Source organism: Lacerta agilis, chromosome 4 (genome assembly GCF_009819535.1).
Source record: "Lacerta agilis isolate rLacAgi1 chromosome 4, rLacAgi1.pri, whole genome shotgun sequence".
In the NCBI taxonomy this organism is placed as follows: Eukaryota; Metazoa; Chordata; class Lepidosauria; order Squamata; family Lacertidae; genus Lacerta; species Lacerta agilis.
This window is the reverse complement of record NC_046315.1, coordinates 9,894,601-9,911,791: the sequence shown is the minus strand read 5'-3', so window position 1 is coordinate 9,911,791 and position 17,191 is coordinate 9,894,601. Positions and strand designations below refer to the sequence as shown.

The 17,191-nt window shown below is 46.4% G+C and overlaps 1 protein-coding gene across 1 annotated transcript in view; it reads left to right on the top strand.

Annotated features, from left to right (window-relative positions):
* The window catches only part of LOC117045058 (teneurin-4-like), a 326,243-nt gene that overhangs the window by 208,865 nt on the left and 100,187 nt on the right, over nt 1-17,191 (top strand). The window contains exon 3 of the mRNA XM_033145843.1: nt 16,451-16,534. The gene's annotated coding sequence lies outside the window, so the exon portion shown is untranslated. The remainder of the gene's footprint in view (nt 1-16,450; nt 16,535-17,191) is intronic.

The window sequence follows — 17,191 nt, the reverse complement described above, 5'->3', positions numbered from 1 at the left end:
AAAAGGGGGGAAACCCTTGCGGCATTGTGGAGAGTTTCAATTTTTGGCGGGGACAAACCCCATCTTGGAAAGAAACAGGCAATTATTATTATTATACAGAAGAGGGCACTGGCATCAGTTCTGGTCATCTCAACTCAAAACAGGTATTGTGAAGTTGGAAAGGGTTCAGAAAATGCAGTTGTGATGATCAAGGAGATTGAGCAACTCCCTTTTGAGAAACAGAAACCATTGCCTACAGCCCTTCGGAAAACTAAAGACAGCTCTCCTGTCTCACCTTGATGTTCCCTTCTCCAGAGTACACAATGGTTTCCCTGCAGGACTTGGTCCCTCTCCTGTGGTCCAGCTCAGCTTGAGATTTTGTCACTGGTTCCGCCACCTGGTCTGTCCCTCCTGAACTGCCCCACACTGCCAAACTCCCTCAAGCATCACCTGTTCAACCCTGTGCCCCCTGCAAAGCAACAGCCTCTGTTCCCAGCCTGTGGGCCGTATCCCTAACCCACTCGGTGTCAGCAGCAAAAGTCCAGGTGCCAACCCATGTCTTACCACTCAAGACAACTGGAACCCCAGTTTTCAGGTTTCCCGTATCTCCCAAAAAGTCAGGTGTCTGTTCATTTGAATGCAAATTTAAGTGCAAGTTTTAATTCTTAAAGTAATAATAATAATCACAGAGTAATGTGTGTATTGGACAAACATCTTAACTTCGGCCAGAAATGGACTGCCCCATTCATCACTAAAAGCCACACAGAAAATCCACACTTAAAATCGTATGCATTTCTGTGTACTCTTCCCTAATATACACATTTTCAACATGTTTCGTTCTCTGTTTGCTTTCCCTTGCATTTCCCCCTAAAAACAAACCACCTGTCCACATCTTCCTCATAAAAGCACAGCTCTATATGATTTTTTGAAAAGGGAACTGCAGTGTGGTTCATCTTCTTCCAACCTGTGGTGGCTGAGCCTGATAGGAGTTTTTCCTCCATCCATAATTTAGGGACTCATTTGGCTCTGAAGGCTGCAGTATTGTCCACCACCACAACTCTAAGGGTAAAGGGACCCCTGAACGTCAGGTCCAGTTGTGGATGACTCTGGGGTTGCGGTGCTCATCTCGTGTTACTGGCCGAGGGAGCCGGCGTACAGCTTCTGGGTCATGTGGCCAGCATGACTAAGCCGCTTCTGGCAAAACCAGAGCAGCTCACGGAAATGCCGTTTACCTTCCCGCCAGAGTGGTACCTATTTATATCTACTTGCACTTTGACATGCTTTCGAACTGCTAGGTGGGCAGGAGCAGGGACCGAGCAATGGGAGCTCACCCCGTCACAGGGATTCGAACTGCCGACCTTCTGATCGGCAAGCCCTAGGCTCTGTGCTTTAGACTACAGCGCCACCCGCATCTCACCACAACTCTGTTTACACATGTGTCTCACCACAACTCTTATTGTTGTTCAGTCGTTCAGTTGTGACCAACTCTTCATGACCCCATGGACCAGAGAACGCCAGGCACGCCTGTCTTTCACTGCCTCCTGCAGTTTGGTCTGACTCATGTTGGTAGCCTCAAGAACACCGTCCAACCATCTTGTATTCTGTCGTCCCCTTCTCCTTGTGCCCTCCATCTTTCCCAGCATCAGTGTCTTTTCCAGGGCAACTTCTCTTCTCATGAGGTGGCCATGAAGTATTGGAGCCTCAGCTTCAGGATCTGTCCTTCCAGTGAGCACTCAGGGCTGATTTCCTTCAGAATGGATCGGTTTGATCTTCTTGCAGTCCATGGGACTCTCAAGAGTCTCCTCCAGCACCATAATTCAAAAGCATCAATTCTTCGGTGATCAGCCTTCTTTATACCACAACTCTGCACATGTGTAAATAGATGCCTGCTGCAAGCATGAGCCTGGAAATTGTGCTGCGCTTAAAAGAAACAGGATGTGAGATTCCAGCCCAGATAGTAGCAGCTTAAACAATGAATAGAGGCAGTCCAAGCCAATTGATGAAAATAGGAGAGATGGGTGGGGGGTGTTGGTTGGAGGAATGAGACCAAGATGATGCTTGTAAGCATGTTGTTCAATATTAAATCTCTCATGAGTTCCATTGCAAGATAGAAAAGTTTTCTTGATATTCCATTGATAAAAGTAACCCCATGGTTCCTGGAAAGATTTGTTTGTTTCTATGCCGTCAATTTGCAAACGTCAAGCTTTTTCTAATCTTTTTGTGGCACATCTAGCATTTATCCTTCTTCCCGGGGCTTTTCTTCCCTCGAGGAGATTCCCTTCCACAAGAGGCTTCCATGTGATCAGAGCAGTTCCACTGTAGTCTCGCTTTCGTTTTGTGCAAATCTGTCAGTCTTTACAGTTTTCGGGTCTGCAGAGAGGGCTTTAGATGTTGCAGGAAAACAAGCGAAGGAACCCTGAGGCATGTTAAGAGCATGTGTATTATTGACATTATGGAATAGGACGTTCTTATTTTCATCAGCAAAATGTTGGTGGGCATAATATAGACACTCCAGATATAGTTGATGTGTAATATCACACTATTGCACGAAGATGTGTATGCCATTGCACAACACCATGGGTAAAAACACCCTGTGCATTTCAAGGGGCACCTGTGTGTTTGCATGGCCTGAGAAGCAAAGTGACGCTGACGGTTCTCTTCTTCTTCCAAGCTTGTTTAATAAACCACTAAGTACCCATGTTTTGCTGTTAAACATGGCTTTGCACTTCTAAGCAGGCCTTGCCCCCCCCCAACTAGGCCTTGTTCCTTGATCGCTTGTGGTTAATTATTGGCCTTGTCCTCTTTCCGGTGTGCCTTTCCCCGGCTCAGTTTCCAGCCTCTGGGTCGGATAGACCAGATGAGGCGAGTGTAAAACACAGGACTGGGGGAACACAAGATTAACTGTTCCCTTGGGGAAGCTCTTATTACTCGCTGCAGCCTTCTCAGAGTTCAGACAGAGACACTGGAAATGCAGCAAAGTGATTGTCACCTCCTGCAGAACAAACAAGGGAAGATGCTCCAGATTCCGTTGGATTCTGGAGCGTCTCATGCCCAGCAAATGATCAAACATCAGTGGTCCCAAGCAGGGTCACGCTGAATATTCTCTGGTTTCAATGTTTGGCTTGAAAACACAGGTTTCGGTGGGACAGATTTTCTCTCCCCCTGACTCGCAAGAATACTGAGGTTGTGCATTAAAAACAAACCCAATCAGATGGATGGGGTACTACTACTACTAATGTTGTTGTTGTTCAGTCGTTCAGTCGTGTCCGACTCTTCGTGACCCCATGGACCAGAGCATGCCAGGCACCCCTATCTTTCACTGCCTCCCGCAGTTTGGCCAAACTCATGCTAGTCGCTTCGAGAACACTGTCCAATCATCTCATTCTCTGTCGTCTCCTTCTCCTTGTGCCCTTCATCTTTCCCAACATCAGGGTCTTTTCTAGGGAGTCTTCTCTTCTCATGAGGTGGCCAGAGTACTGGAGCCTCAACTTCAGGATCTGTCCTTCCAGTGAGCACTCAGGGCTGATTTCTTTAAGGAGGAAAAAGTTTGATCTTTTTGCAGTCCATGGGACTCTCAAGAGTCTCCTCCAGCACCATAATTCAAAAGCATCAATTCTTCGGTGATCAGCCTTCTTTGTGGTCCAGCTCTCACTTCCATACATTACTACTGGGAAAACCATAGCTTTAACTGTACAGACCTTTGTCGGCAAGGTGATCCATGAAGGAGACTAATAATAATAATAATAAGTAGTAGTAGTAGTAGTATTAATCATAGAATTGTAGAGTTGGAAGGGACCTCAAGGGCCAACCCCCTGCAATGCCGGAAGCATTTGCCCAACACGGGGCTCGAACCTGAAATTAAGCATTTCATACTCTACTGAATGAGCTACCAAGGCAGAGAGAAGACAACCCAATGCTGACCCCAGGACTAGCATATGAAGATCCATAGCTCAGTGGCAGAGCTTCCGCTTGGCATGCAGAAGGTTGCCAGTTCAATCCTCGGCATCTCCAGGCAGTACTGGGAGAGATTCCTGTCTGGATAGCTGTTCCCAGTTAGCATAAATAATAACAGAACCATTTGAACCAATATGACTTCCTGTGTCCCGAGCTCCAGATTTGAGGGAGCCCTTGGCAAGGTGCCCTCTCTCCTACGTCAGGGGGCGGTTTTAATTTCCCACGCGCCCCGGGGCAGCACTTCATTGGGGGAAATTAAAGTGTCCACCTGTCGCCGAGGCTGCTTCCAGGGAAGCCTGCGGTTGACGCTCCAGGCGGGCTGCAGCAAGCTGCTCTGTTTCTCTGCAAACCCAGCCGATTTGCAACCTATCACTCATTTGCTCTTAGTTCCATTCCTCCTGCTCCACAGGAAAATGGGCCATTTGTACACATCATGCTCAAGTCGTCTCCGAGTGAAGGAGAAACTGTGCAGCTGCGGCAGGTTAATCAAGCCAGGCTGGGGTTAATCTGATGGATGAAAAAAAGCCTCCATTTAAAAATATAAAAATAAAGGAGAGACGCTCTGATAGATGCTTTTAAAAACAGAGGAGGTTCTCGTGGTGACCCCTTAAGGCTGCTTAAGCTCATTCATATACACACATTCACACTCAATTTCTCTCACACACTATGCAAAAGCCTGTTCTCAGTCAGGAGAAGCCACCACTAATAACTTTGTTATTGAGAGAGAGAGGGAGAGGGAGAGAGAGAACCTTGTGCGTCTGGCTATCGTCTCTTCTTAATGGAGAGATGATTCCATATGGTTTCATATGTCGTTCGATGGCGAGCAAACGTTATCAGGAGAGAGCGGAGGCAGCTGGCCATATGGAGCAACGCGAGAGTCTTTCCTCGATGCGCAACGTGATCAAAACATCCAGCGAAACAGGTGCTGCCCTACGGGGAGATGCTGCGCTGTCACATGCTCTCAGCAGGCTCCGGCCTTTAACTTTCTCAGCTGGCCACGTTCTGCCGTTCGAACAAGGCTCAGGGTCAAGTTGGGGCATTGCAGAGGCCGGGAAAGACATGCTGGCAACCTGTTTTTATGTCTGTCGGAAGCCTCCCGGAGTAGCTGGGGCAAACCCAGTCAGACGAGTGGGGTGCGAACACTTAAGATTATGATGGCGATCCGTAATAGGCAGGAAGCTGATCATTGCCTTGATGCGCAGAAAAGTTCAAGATACACGTCGATCTTCACACACTTAGTTCTTATCTCTGAGAAACGTAGAAAATAACAGGATATACTTATACGATTTCTTCAAACTTATACGACCCCTTAAAACTTAGCTGATGAAGGTGAATACATTGAAACAGTGCCCTGTCCTGGTTTCTGGTCCATAACTGACTTCTGCTCAACGATTGAAACTAAGATCTTCACATCAGACCTGACTATGGACTAACATGAACTTGTCTCTATTCAAAGACTCTCATTTCCAATACTGTAATGGATTATTGTGTTGTGAATTTGAGTTTTTAATCTCTGTTTGAGTTTACAATCTCTGCCTGAATATATGTATGTGAATGGATTAGTTTTTGTTATAATTTACTATTGATTTGCGAGTAGGGACTACTCCCACTGTTGAAACTTATATTGGCCAGAGTTCTTGGTGTGTGTTTTTTCTTGGTGCATTTAATAACAAGAACTCCAATTTATTTAACACTGCCTTGTGACAAGGCAAGGGCAAGGAACAGGTTGGCGCCTTGTGCAATAATAGACTGGATAGCTCTTTGAACAGCAATCAACAGGGACGCCGACATGCCCCCCACATTGAGGGGGCACAGCCACGTGACGCGGAGTGGTGATGGTGGCAGCCCCCTCAATATTTGTGGGGTGCAGCCCCCTGCCCCAAAATATTGGGGGTGGGGGTTCCGGAGCCCCTTGGGCCCCACATACCTGGTACCCCCAGCAATCAATGTCCACGTGTTCGGCTTGCTTGTTTGTAAAAATTGTTCCCTGTCCTTCAGCAAAAAAACCCTTTCAGACAGCTCCCACGGCTAAAAGCGGTCAAACCCATAAAGCAAAAGATTAACAGCAATAAAGGTTTAACCACAAAGGCAGTAATAGGCATATATGAACATCAAAGAAGCGGGCAAGAAACAGGTCCTGCTGGTGTAAAAAATAAAAATAAAATTAAAAAGGTCTTTGGTTGGTGCTGACATGACATCTGCATAGACGCTATCTGCGTAGGTCATCCCTGAATCAGAATCCTTTTGACCCCTCATAGAATAGTAGAGTGGAAGGAGCCCAAAGGAGTGGCTGGGGCAACACAGTCAGATGGGTGGGGTACAAAGATTAATATTAATATTATTATCATTATCATCCAGCCCCCTGCAATGCAGGTATCGCAGCAGATACCAACCTAAGTTCAATTTCATCCTTAGATTCACTGTCCAAGGTGCCCATACCATGATTCGCCTTTCTGTTTTCTTCCTCCTTTTCCTGAAAGGCTGATAGGGGCCACCTCTTCTCCACTGGCTCAAGTCTCTTGTCCCTTCGGCACTTCCTTTCTCCCCCCTTCCCCGCCCCGGCAAGCCTGGTGTAATAACAATCACAGCCTTCAAATAAGCTTGCTCCATTTTTCAATTCCTCAAGTCAGCTTTGCTAATATCTGTGGGCCCAAGGTAGCTGCTGACTGATTTATGGGAGCCGTGGGGTTCCTTCGGAAATGGAGTACGGCCTATTCCACCCGTGTGTGTTATGACACTGCCCAGCGTGGTGTCTGCCCGTGACCCCAGAAATTCCTGGGGTCTTACTTTCTGCAAATAAAATAAGACGGGCTGCCCAAGAACCTTCCTGCCCCTACACAAAGTCTGACTCTAATTTGTGTCCAACTGAGTAGAACGTGCTGATGATTTGCAGCATGTTCTTGGGGGAGAGGGGAAAGGGGGGGACCCCGTATCAAAAGCGTGTGATTTTATTCCCCCTTGTATCATCCCAGTGCTACTCGAAAGGGTCCAACACAGAGGTAAGTGTGCTTAATCACCTTGGTTTCACCAGGTAGGGGAGCACACTTTGATCTGAAAATTTTGTTTGGAGAGGAAAACACCCAATCAACGCTTTGCATATTTCCAGTTTAGCTAAGATGTTCCCGGGTTTGGGTAGGAAACCTGAGCTGCTCTTGTTAAAACCACATTTCTTCATTGATGTTTCTTAACAGAACCACCATTGTGTCTGCATATTCAGGGAAGCTAGTGGGGTGTTTGAAGAAGATTTAATAGAAAATCTGAGAGCATGTGCCCGATATTGAGATGATATGGAATTACTGCATATATAATTTTGTCTCCTTTGTAGCCTTTATCTGCCCTTTGAAGTGCCATCGGCTAAATCTCCCCCCATTTTCTTTTTCTTGTTGGAGAGAGAAAGAGAATGCCTGAGTTTGTGTGCACAGGGAAAGAAGCGATTTCCAAAGACAATGAGGTTTTTTTAATAAATAAAAAACCCACCCCAAAACACCCAAAGTTTCAGGTTAGATAAGGAAGGGTTGAGCCCAAATGAAAGCTTGTTTCTCCAAGTAGGCTTTCAAATCCCTCTGCTGAGATAAGGAAGATCAAAGTGTTTAAACACGTTGATCCACTACTGAGGGAAATTTAGCGCCAGCAAAGCAGAACAGCTGCACAGTGGCTGCAACTTCTGAAGTCGCAGCAGGAGTTTAATTGGCGGGTTGGAAATGCAGAATTCAGGTCTGGAGGAAGACTGCACAGGCGCGCTTTTATTGTTATTGACAACTGGAGAAACCCAGTTCTGTGGATTTCCTCCTCCACCCTTTTCCGGGAGAGAACTAATTGGCAGTGGGGAGGAGGGTAGCTTTAAGCGGCTGGGGAGAATGCCATGGGTGCAGTCCAGACCCTTTCGTTCTTATTCAATTTGCATCTCCCAGGATAGAGATCCTGTCAATTTGCCGAGGATTAAAAGGCTCACTCTCGGGCTCTCCTCGAGAGGCATTAAATAATAGAACAGGGCTGGGTAATGTCATATGGTAATGTTGTTTGCATAGCACCTTGGAGGGGTGTGAGTGCCTGTGTGGTGGTCGCTGGGGAAGGCCGGAAGGCGAGGAGGCTGGATTCGTGCTTCTAGCAAAGAAACTGAAATCTCATTCTGTCAAAATGACCAGGCGAGAAGGAAGGAAGTACCTGTATTGATTTCCCTTGCAGGTGGCAAGCAATCTCCCTGGCCCTCCTAGGCACTGTAAATCTGTCCTTTTCCCCTTTTGGGGTATCCAAGAGAGCCCGTATAGAGTCCTTAAGTGGGTTCCCCATCGGTAGGAGAAAATAACAGAGGCCAACCAGAAAATATTGAGAAGCAAAGCAGCTAGTAAGCCTGTTCTTTATTGAGCTGTTGCAACAGGGTCCTCACTCACCACACAAAGGACAAAGAAGAAGAGTTTGGATTTGATATCCCGCTTTATCACTACCCGAAGGAGTCTCAAAGCGGCTAACATTCTCCTTTCCCTTCCTCCCCTACAACAAACACTCTGTGAGGTGAGTGGGGCTGAGAGACTTCAGAGAAGTGTGACTAGCCCAAGGTCACCCAGCAGCTGCATGTGGAGGAGCGGAGACGCGAACCCGGTTCACCAGATTATGAGTCTACCACTCTTAACCACTACACCACACTGGCTCTCAAAGGAGCAACCCAGAGCAATAAAGCCACTTCCGCTCATCAGCAGGAGGTGGCGTTGCGGGCGTCACACACCGAGCACGCGCGCAGGGGCTGATTCAGAGCCCCTGCGTGATTGGCTGGATTCCCGCCACTCAGCCTCGCAGGCTGACCAATCCGGTCGGCGTAAGGGCGGGACTGCGGTCCCTTTAAATTTGAGGTGGCGGGAATCCTTCCCCCTCTTCTTCTCTGCCCCCCAGCTTCACCGGTTCACCGGGAGGTAGCGCCATCACCTGCCCCTCATTGGAAGGGTATTCCGTAAAGGATTCCGGGGGCGTGGCCCTGTCCGAAGCCTAGGGAGGTTAGGGCCTAAGGCATGCCCCAACGGTGATCCCAAGGGGAGTTCTGCTTGATAAGTGTCAGTTGGGCTCCCCTTGGTGGTTAACCCTTCACGGACTTCCAACACCCGGGTTGGGGTCAGATATAGTGGTTAGGGTCCAATGCCTAAGCCAATACTGCTCAACATCTGTAACCAATAAAGTTGTGGCCTTTACGCCCATTAATTCGATATCAGTGTCTCGTGTGTCGTTATTTCTTCATGGGAGGGAGGGACATTGCCACGCAAATCAGTGGACTAGTAAAATCCATGCCAAATTTCTGTCCCATGGAATTTCACCATCAGAACTCCTTAAGTTAGATCTGGCCATAGCAAAAAGACTTATTAAACAGAGATTGGAAGAGGTAGAATTACATCAAAATCTACTAACAGGGGGGGGGGGTCTGTTCGCCGATGAATATTGGCATCACTCCTATTTATCAGGTTCCATCTTACCTAACCTCCCTTTCCGTGGCGTCACACAGATTTGCCTTCATTAAAGCGAGATTTAATGTTTTTCCATCAAATGTGCGCTCTCTCTCTCGCTCTCATATACACACATGCATCCCCTTCCTTGCATTTTTAAAAAAATTCCTCCTTGTAGCCGCTTCTTGACAAAACTGTTTCCCCTCTCCTCCTCTTCTTCATAAAATTACAATGAATAAAGTACAAGTATACATGAGAAAATTGGATTTGCTAAATATTGCATTGCACAGCCTGTGTTGTTTCGTTTCCATCTCTTCTTTCATATCCCGTAAGAACGAAACTGACATCTTGAAGTGGAAGTCAGAGCTGCTCAATGAAGTAAGTACTCTCAGGACCTGAGAGGCTGGCCATGGGATCCACTGAGGCTGGCCATGGGATCCTCTTAAAAGAACTCCAGATGAGCAACACGCCCTGGCTCTGTCGTCTTGGACATGCTTTGGTTCTGATTTCCAGTTTGTGTCTCAGCCAGCTCTTGTCTCCTAGTTCCTCCTGCGGTTGTGACTTGGGGCTTTTGAGTAAGCTGAGTAAGAGAAGACATGCTTGAGGTCTCTAAAATCAGGCATGGTTTGGAAGAGGGTGGAGAAACTTATTCTCTCACTCTCTCGCAACACTAGAACTCATGTGCATCCAATGAATGTTGGAAGATTCGGGACAGGCAAAAGAAGGGTCTTCATCACATGCTTGCTTTGTTGAGAAATAAGGAAAAACTCAAGGATCAGTGATACAACTCAGTGCTGGTTGAATAGCTACAATCCAGAAAAGACTGGTCTCTTTCTTGACCAGGGAGGGAAGTAGTAGAGTCTGGACCTCGTGGGGCTGCTAGGAAATAATGGGGTGTGGCCAGTGAGATAATTTGTGTGGTCAGTTGTCCTGGTTTTCCGCCCATCATAGGCATCAATTCTGTGGGACTGAGGACAGCTCAACCTACTCCCCCCGTTCTTGAGGGGTCAGGCCTTGCCAGGCCTCTTCACGGAGGCAGAGAGTCTCTTAGGGCATTGCAGCCTCCCCTCGATGCACTTGACCTCACGCCTGTGTGTCACACATGTGACGTCACACAAACGCGACAAACTCACCCAATGTCAGGCAGAACTCAGTACCTCCTCCCTTGCCAATATTCTGTGGATACTTAAGTGTTGCCGTTGTACAAATACTTAATGCCTAACTAAATGGAAATGTGACTTACTTTGGTTTGGAAGGACACTTACAAACGCCATCTGGAACAACTCGAAAGATTCCATCAACGGTGTCTCCGAAACACATCACTTGGGAAGACAGGCGAACTAATGCCAGTGTACTGGAAGAAGCAAAGATCACCAGTGTCAAAGCAATGATTCTTCAAAATCAACTTCGTTGGACTGGTCATGTTGTGCGGATGCCTGGTTATCGTCTTCCAAAGCAACTACTCTATTCTGAACTTAAATATGGAAAGCGTAACGCTAGTGGTCAACAAAAAAAGATTTAAAGACTGTCTCAAGGCAAATCTTTAAAAAATGTAGTATAAACACCATCAATTGGGAAACACTTGCCTGCGAGCGCTCCAATTGGAGAACAGCCTTTACCAAAGGTATCATGGGCTTTGAAGACATTTGAACTCAGAGCAAAAGGGAGAAATGTGCTAAGAGGAAGGCACGCTTGGCAAATCCACACAGTGATCAACTCCCGCCCGGAAACCAATGTCCCCACTGTGGAAGGACGTGTGGATCCAGAATTGGCCTCCACAGTCAGTTATGGAACCATTGTTAAAATCATGTTTATGGAAGTCAATCTTACTCGGCTATGAATGATCGCCAAAGTAGAAGAAGTGTTTGGTTCATTGTGGGTGCAGGAAAGAGCTCCAGTTTTCCATTGAAGGCCCAACTTCAATGCAATGAGCTCCTGATAGGGTGGCTTACAACTCCTTGCAGAGAACAAACACTTGTTTGCCTCTTTAATTCCAATGATTGAAGGTGTTAGGAGAAGACCTTGAATCTCAAAGGGACCCAAGATAAGCACATTCCTCAGGGTGGGGCCCTAAGCTCAGCTCTGTGAGTCAAGAGGACGTTGCCTTCCTTCAAAGGAAGGTCCCACTCTGAGCCAGAAAGTGCTTCTTCATCCTTCATGCAGTTAGGATTCATTGCTGCAGGCCTCTTGAGCCAGCTGGGTATTAATTCCATGATAGGGCCTCAGGTTCAGAATAGAACCTCAGGCTCCACTTGCCTTGGAGAAAGGACCCGTTGAACCCAATGGGACTTACTTATGAGTAATTATAGGTATAGTATTGCATGCTATAAACCCAGACAGATGTGCCTAGTGCAGGGTAAGCAAATGTGGGTATCCTCCACAGCTCCCATCAGCCTCTCCTCCCTCTGTGTACCCCCCAAATCGGTTCTAGAGGTTCCCCCCAACCCTTTGGAGCAGATCTGGCATGAAGGGGAAGGAGTTGTGCAAATGGAAATCCTTGAGCAGATGGGAGAGGTTAGTTAAATACCAGCCATAACCTTTCCACCCTCTAAGATAAAGAGTTATGTCTAACACAAAAGTAGCTGTTAGGGAAAGTCATAAATTTCACCTCCTGTGCTCTTTCTTTTCATACCTCTCAATCAAGCACGTACAATTCCTGCCGTTACGTCAACAGTCACCATATAAATGAGGTGGAAATGCAGAGCAGGGGAGAGAAAAAAAGCCTCTGAAGTCATGCAAAATTAGTTTCTGATAAGGTTTCGGGGAGTTTACATTATGCTGTCTAATGATTTATGACTATTTGAATCTCACCATTCCTGTAATTAATACCGCCGGATGCTTTCTGTTTGGAGTAGTGTTAATCATAATAATGCAAATGCAGAGGGGCTCTCGCGGCTTTGGCTTTGCGTTTTGCATCGCGCCCAAAACAAAAAAACAAAAAAAAGCAGGCTCAATATTCAAAACCCTTCTCAGTGGAGCGGCTCGCATTGCATAGGTGAGTGAATACACACCAAAGGTAAAATGACTGAATTAATAGGAGCCAGAATAAGGAAGAAAAGGGGGACTAAAATAAAAAAAAAATCCTCTTGGCTCATAGCTCTGTTTTTTCTTCCCCATCTTGTTAGAAGACCGTGACTGTTCAGCCTTTTAAACCAAAAATAAATTATTGCAATGCATTTGCTAATTATATTGTACCCAAGTTCTGTGTAGTGCAAATTACACTGACGATGGATTTGGAATGAGGTCTCTTCATGCTTATTTATAGCATTTTCAAAAGCCACAGAGCTCAAATGACGGGTGCTAAAACCAAGGGCACGAGCTGTCACAGTTGCCACACATGGATGCGCAACCCCAAGTCTCTGGCGTCTTTCAGAGCTGCACATCAACCACACATCCAACATCTGCAACTTTTCTTTGCAGCACTGAGATCATGATGATAATAATAACCCTGCCCATCTGGCTGGGTTTCCCCAGTCCCCAGCCAACCAAATATTAAAAACACAATACAGCATTAAACATTAAAAACTTCCCTAAACAGGGCTGCCGTCAGATGTCTTTTAGAAGTAAGATAGTTGCTTATTGGTGCACCTGCTACATTTCAGCTGGTCACGAAGACTTGTCCTGGAAATCTTAATGGTATGCAAACAAAGCGGGTAACTGATGCCTAATGTAAGTTGCTCTGAGCTTTCTGGAGGCAAAGCAAATGATGGAACGAAAATGCATGGGAACTGATGGCAAAGGGCCTTGACCTTGGGGAAAGTTATAGCCCTCTCCAGGCATGTAGAAAGAACATGCAAGAGCAGAAACTGAGGAAGGGGACAGGAGCATGTGTCCCAAACCTCTCCGATGCCCTGGCACTACTAAGCTTACTGCACTGGGCTGTGCCACCAGGGTTTCCAATATGCCCAGCCAAACTTCCATAGGAGCCTCTCCATATCTTCCTGCTCAATGCAAGAAGGCCTTGGATAAAACAGAGGGTTCCTGGCATGGCTTTCCCAGACCTCCTCCATTAGCAAATGCCTTGAGGGAGCTACAGTTGTCAGGCTTGGCTCCTGCACACTTGTGGACAGGGCAAGAAATTGGTCTGTGTATAGTTAAAGCTATGGTTTTGCCAGTAGTGATGTATGGAAGTGAGAGCTGGACCATAAAGAAGGCTGATTGCCGAAGAATTGATGCTTTTGAATTAGGGTGCTGGAGGAGACTCTTGAGAGTCCCATGGATGGCAAGAAGATCAAACCTGTTGTTGTTGTTGTTCAGTCGTTCAGTCGTGTCCGACTCTTCGTGACCCCATGGACCAGAGCACGCCAGGCACGCCTATCCTTCACTGCCTCTCGCAGTTTGGCCAAACTCATGTTAGTAGCTTCAAGAACACTGTCCAACCATCTCATCCTCTGTCGTCCCCTTCTCCTTGTGCCCTCCATCTTTCCCAACATCAGGGTCTTTTCTAGGGAGTCTTCTCTTCTCATGAGGTGGCCAAAGTACTGGAGCCTCAACTTCAGGATCTGTCCTTCTAGTGAGTACTCAGGGCTGATTTCTTTGAGAATGGATAGGTTTGATCTTCTTGCAGTCCATGGGACTTTCAAGAGTCTCCTCCAGCACCATAATTCAAAAGCATCAATTCTACGGCGATCAGCCTTCTTTATGGTCCAGCTCTCACTTCCGTACATTACTACTGGGAAAACCATAGCTTTAACTATACGGACCTTTGTCGGCAAGGTGATGTCTTTGCTTTTTAAGATGCTGTCTAGGTTTGTCATTGCTTTTCTCCCAAGAAGCAGGCGTCTTCTAATTTCGTGACTGCTGTCACCATCTGCAGTGATCATGGAACCCAAGAAAGTGAAATCTCTCACATCAAACCTATCCATCCTTAAAGAAATCAGCCCTGAGTGCTCACTGGAAGGACAGATCCTGAAGTTTAGGCTCCAGTACTTTGGCCACCTCATGAGAAGATAAGACTCCCTGGAAAAGACCCCGATGCTGGGAAAGATGGAGGGCACAAGGAGAAGGGGACGACAGAGGACGAGATGGTTGGAGAGTGTTATCGAAGCTACCATCATGAGTTTGACCAAACCGCAGGAGGCAGTGGAAGACAGGAGTGCCTGGCATGCTCTGGTCCATGGGGTCACGAAGAGTCGTACACGACTAAACAACAACAACATGTGGCAAGATGTGGGAGATTAAATTCTCTCCCCGTTGTGCTTCTTAAGGTAGAGTTCTTCAGCCCTGGGTTCCCAGAAATGGCTTTGGACTATGGCTGCCATCATCCCTGGACATTGGCTAAGGTGGCTGGGGGTGGTGGCTGCTTTAGTCCAACAAAACATCTGGAGAGTGAAGGTTTCAGAACACCATCATTTCCAGCTGAGTCACCCTTCAAGAGTGCTACTTAAACACACAGTCATTTTCAGATTTCGCCACTCCTTGTTGGTAAAGGGAGATCGTCCAGAGGAGTGGTTTTCGGTTGTCTCCACCCACCGCCCCGGTTACAGAGGCCAAACTGACCTCGAACCAGAAGCTGGGGATTTAGTGTTGCTGATTCCATTGCTCCGGGAAACTCCTCCAGCCGAGTTTCCTTCAGACATCTTCACTTTTGACTTTCAGGCGTCTCTTGGAGACTTTATTATGCCAAGAGCTATATTCAGAATTAAGCAAATACTAATTCCAGGTGAGCTGGTCATGGTTAGGATTATTTTGCATTGTTTTGTGGTATCTTGTGCTTTGTGATGCTGCCTCAAGATAGCTCGTTTGGTTTCGGAGGGGCAGACTAAAGATCTCTCTGATGTTGTTTTGCTAAACCATGATGCAAGAGGTGCAATCACTCTGTGTGGGGCTTTAGTGCTTCGTTGTTCTTTCCTTATGTTTCCTTTTGGGATGGTGTCTGTTGCAACCGGAGGGAGGTTGGTTCAATCTCATTTACTAACTTTCGCAAATGCTTTGGTGGTGGGGATTTGGGTGGGCTATTGTATATTACCTTGATATTTTAAATGAGTAGGTGGTGTATACATCTTTTTATTTAAAACATGTAGAACGGTTTATAGTTTTCATTTGTGACTGGGGATATGGAACCTCTAGAGCTTCTAGGGATTCCCAAACTTGGGTCTCCAGCTATTGTTGGACTACAACTCCCAGCATCCCTAGCCAGCAGGACCAGTGGTCAGGGATCATAGGAACTGTAGTCCAAAAAAACAGCTGGAGTCCCAAATTTGGGGAAACCTGTTCTAGAATCGTAACTCAATGGTTGAGCAAGTGATTTTCATGCAAGAAATCCCATGACATTTCCTGTCTGATACCCTAGAGTAGCCTTTCCCAACTTTTGCCTTCGCTTGGAAAATCCCCAGGTATTTCACCTGAGGAGGATTTCAACATTTTATTTTATTTTAGTCATTCCTGCTTTAGACCAGCCTTTCTCGACCTTGGGTCACCAGATGTTGTTGAACTACAACTCCTATCTTCTCTGACCACTGGCCCTACTGCCTAGGAATGTGTGGCATTAGATGCTATTCCAGTGATTCTTTCTCTGAATGAAAGAGATTATAATATAAGGAAACCCAATTTCCCATCCATTGTGGAGGAAAAATAAGCCATGTTTCTGCTTAAAGATTATTATTTTTAAACAAAAAAAAACCAGGATCCAAAATTCACACCCGTTTTGACTTTTGGAACCATCATTGGGCAATGTAAGAATCCATTCTACCACACCCGGAAAACCAAATAATATGAAAACATCAAACCAGCCCGTGGGGCATGGTGTCTCCATATGGAAACAACCCAGTGGACCGGATGTTCATCCGACTTTTGAGATGCTCTGCTTGTTTGATGCTTGCATCTTCCATTCATCTGCTCATATCACTGAGATTTTAATGAGATTTTAAAGAGCTAACTGTATCATGGGGACAAGATTGCTGTTCTATAATTCAGCTAAATCAGTAGCTGTTTTGAATTCCTGGCTTCCCCTGAAGAAGCACCCCATGGCTGCCGCTATTATTCTTATTAATGTGATTGTTCCACTTCCTGCTTCCCAGCCTAAAAGAAATAACTGAAAAGGCCAACCTCCTTATCGTATTTCTTTATTTCCTCCCCCCCCCCGACAGGTAAACTGCAATCAACACATGTCCTGGTTAAGGCTGCATACTTCAAGGATCTTTTCATGGATTATTCCTAGATCTTTCCAACAGGTAAATAACCACATTGTTGAATTCTAAAGCCATTCTCATGGGCTTGGCGATGCTGTTGTTCATTCTGCTGTGGAGGGAATGCTTTGCACAGCCTTCGTAGCTGCACATCTGTGCGCTGTTTGATAAAGGGGTGTGAAGCTGGGGTGATGGTTGCTTGAGGGTCCTTCGGTTCCTAACATCATACGGTAAATATTGCACAATGGCTGTTAGTCAGGTTAGCTAATGCTTCTTAATACCAGTTGCTGGAAACCTCAGGAGGGGAGAGGGCTCTTGTGCTCATGTCCTGCTTGAGCGTTTGCCCCAAGCATCTGGTTGGCCACTGTGAGAACAGGATGTTAGGCTAGATGGGCCTGAAAAGTGGTGGAGTCTCCTTCTTTGGAGGTCTTTAAGCAGAGGCTTGACAGCCATCTGTCAGGAATGCTTTGATGGTGTTTCCTGCTTGGCAGGGGGTTGGACTGGATGGCCCTTGTGGTCTCTTCCAACTCTATGATTCTATCTGTTCATACAAGAGGAGAAACCAAGAATCCTTTTCAAGAAACCAGTGGACTCGAGTCTCTCTGTATGTAAAGGAATTACCTAGAACAGGCATAGGCAACCTCAGCCTTCCAGATGTTTTGAGACTACAGTTCCCATCACTGGTCCCGTTAGCTAGGGATC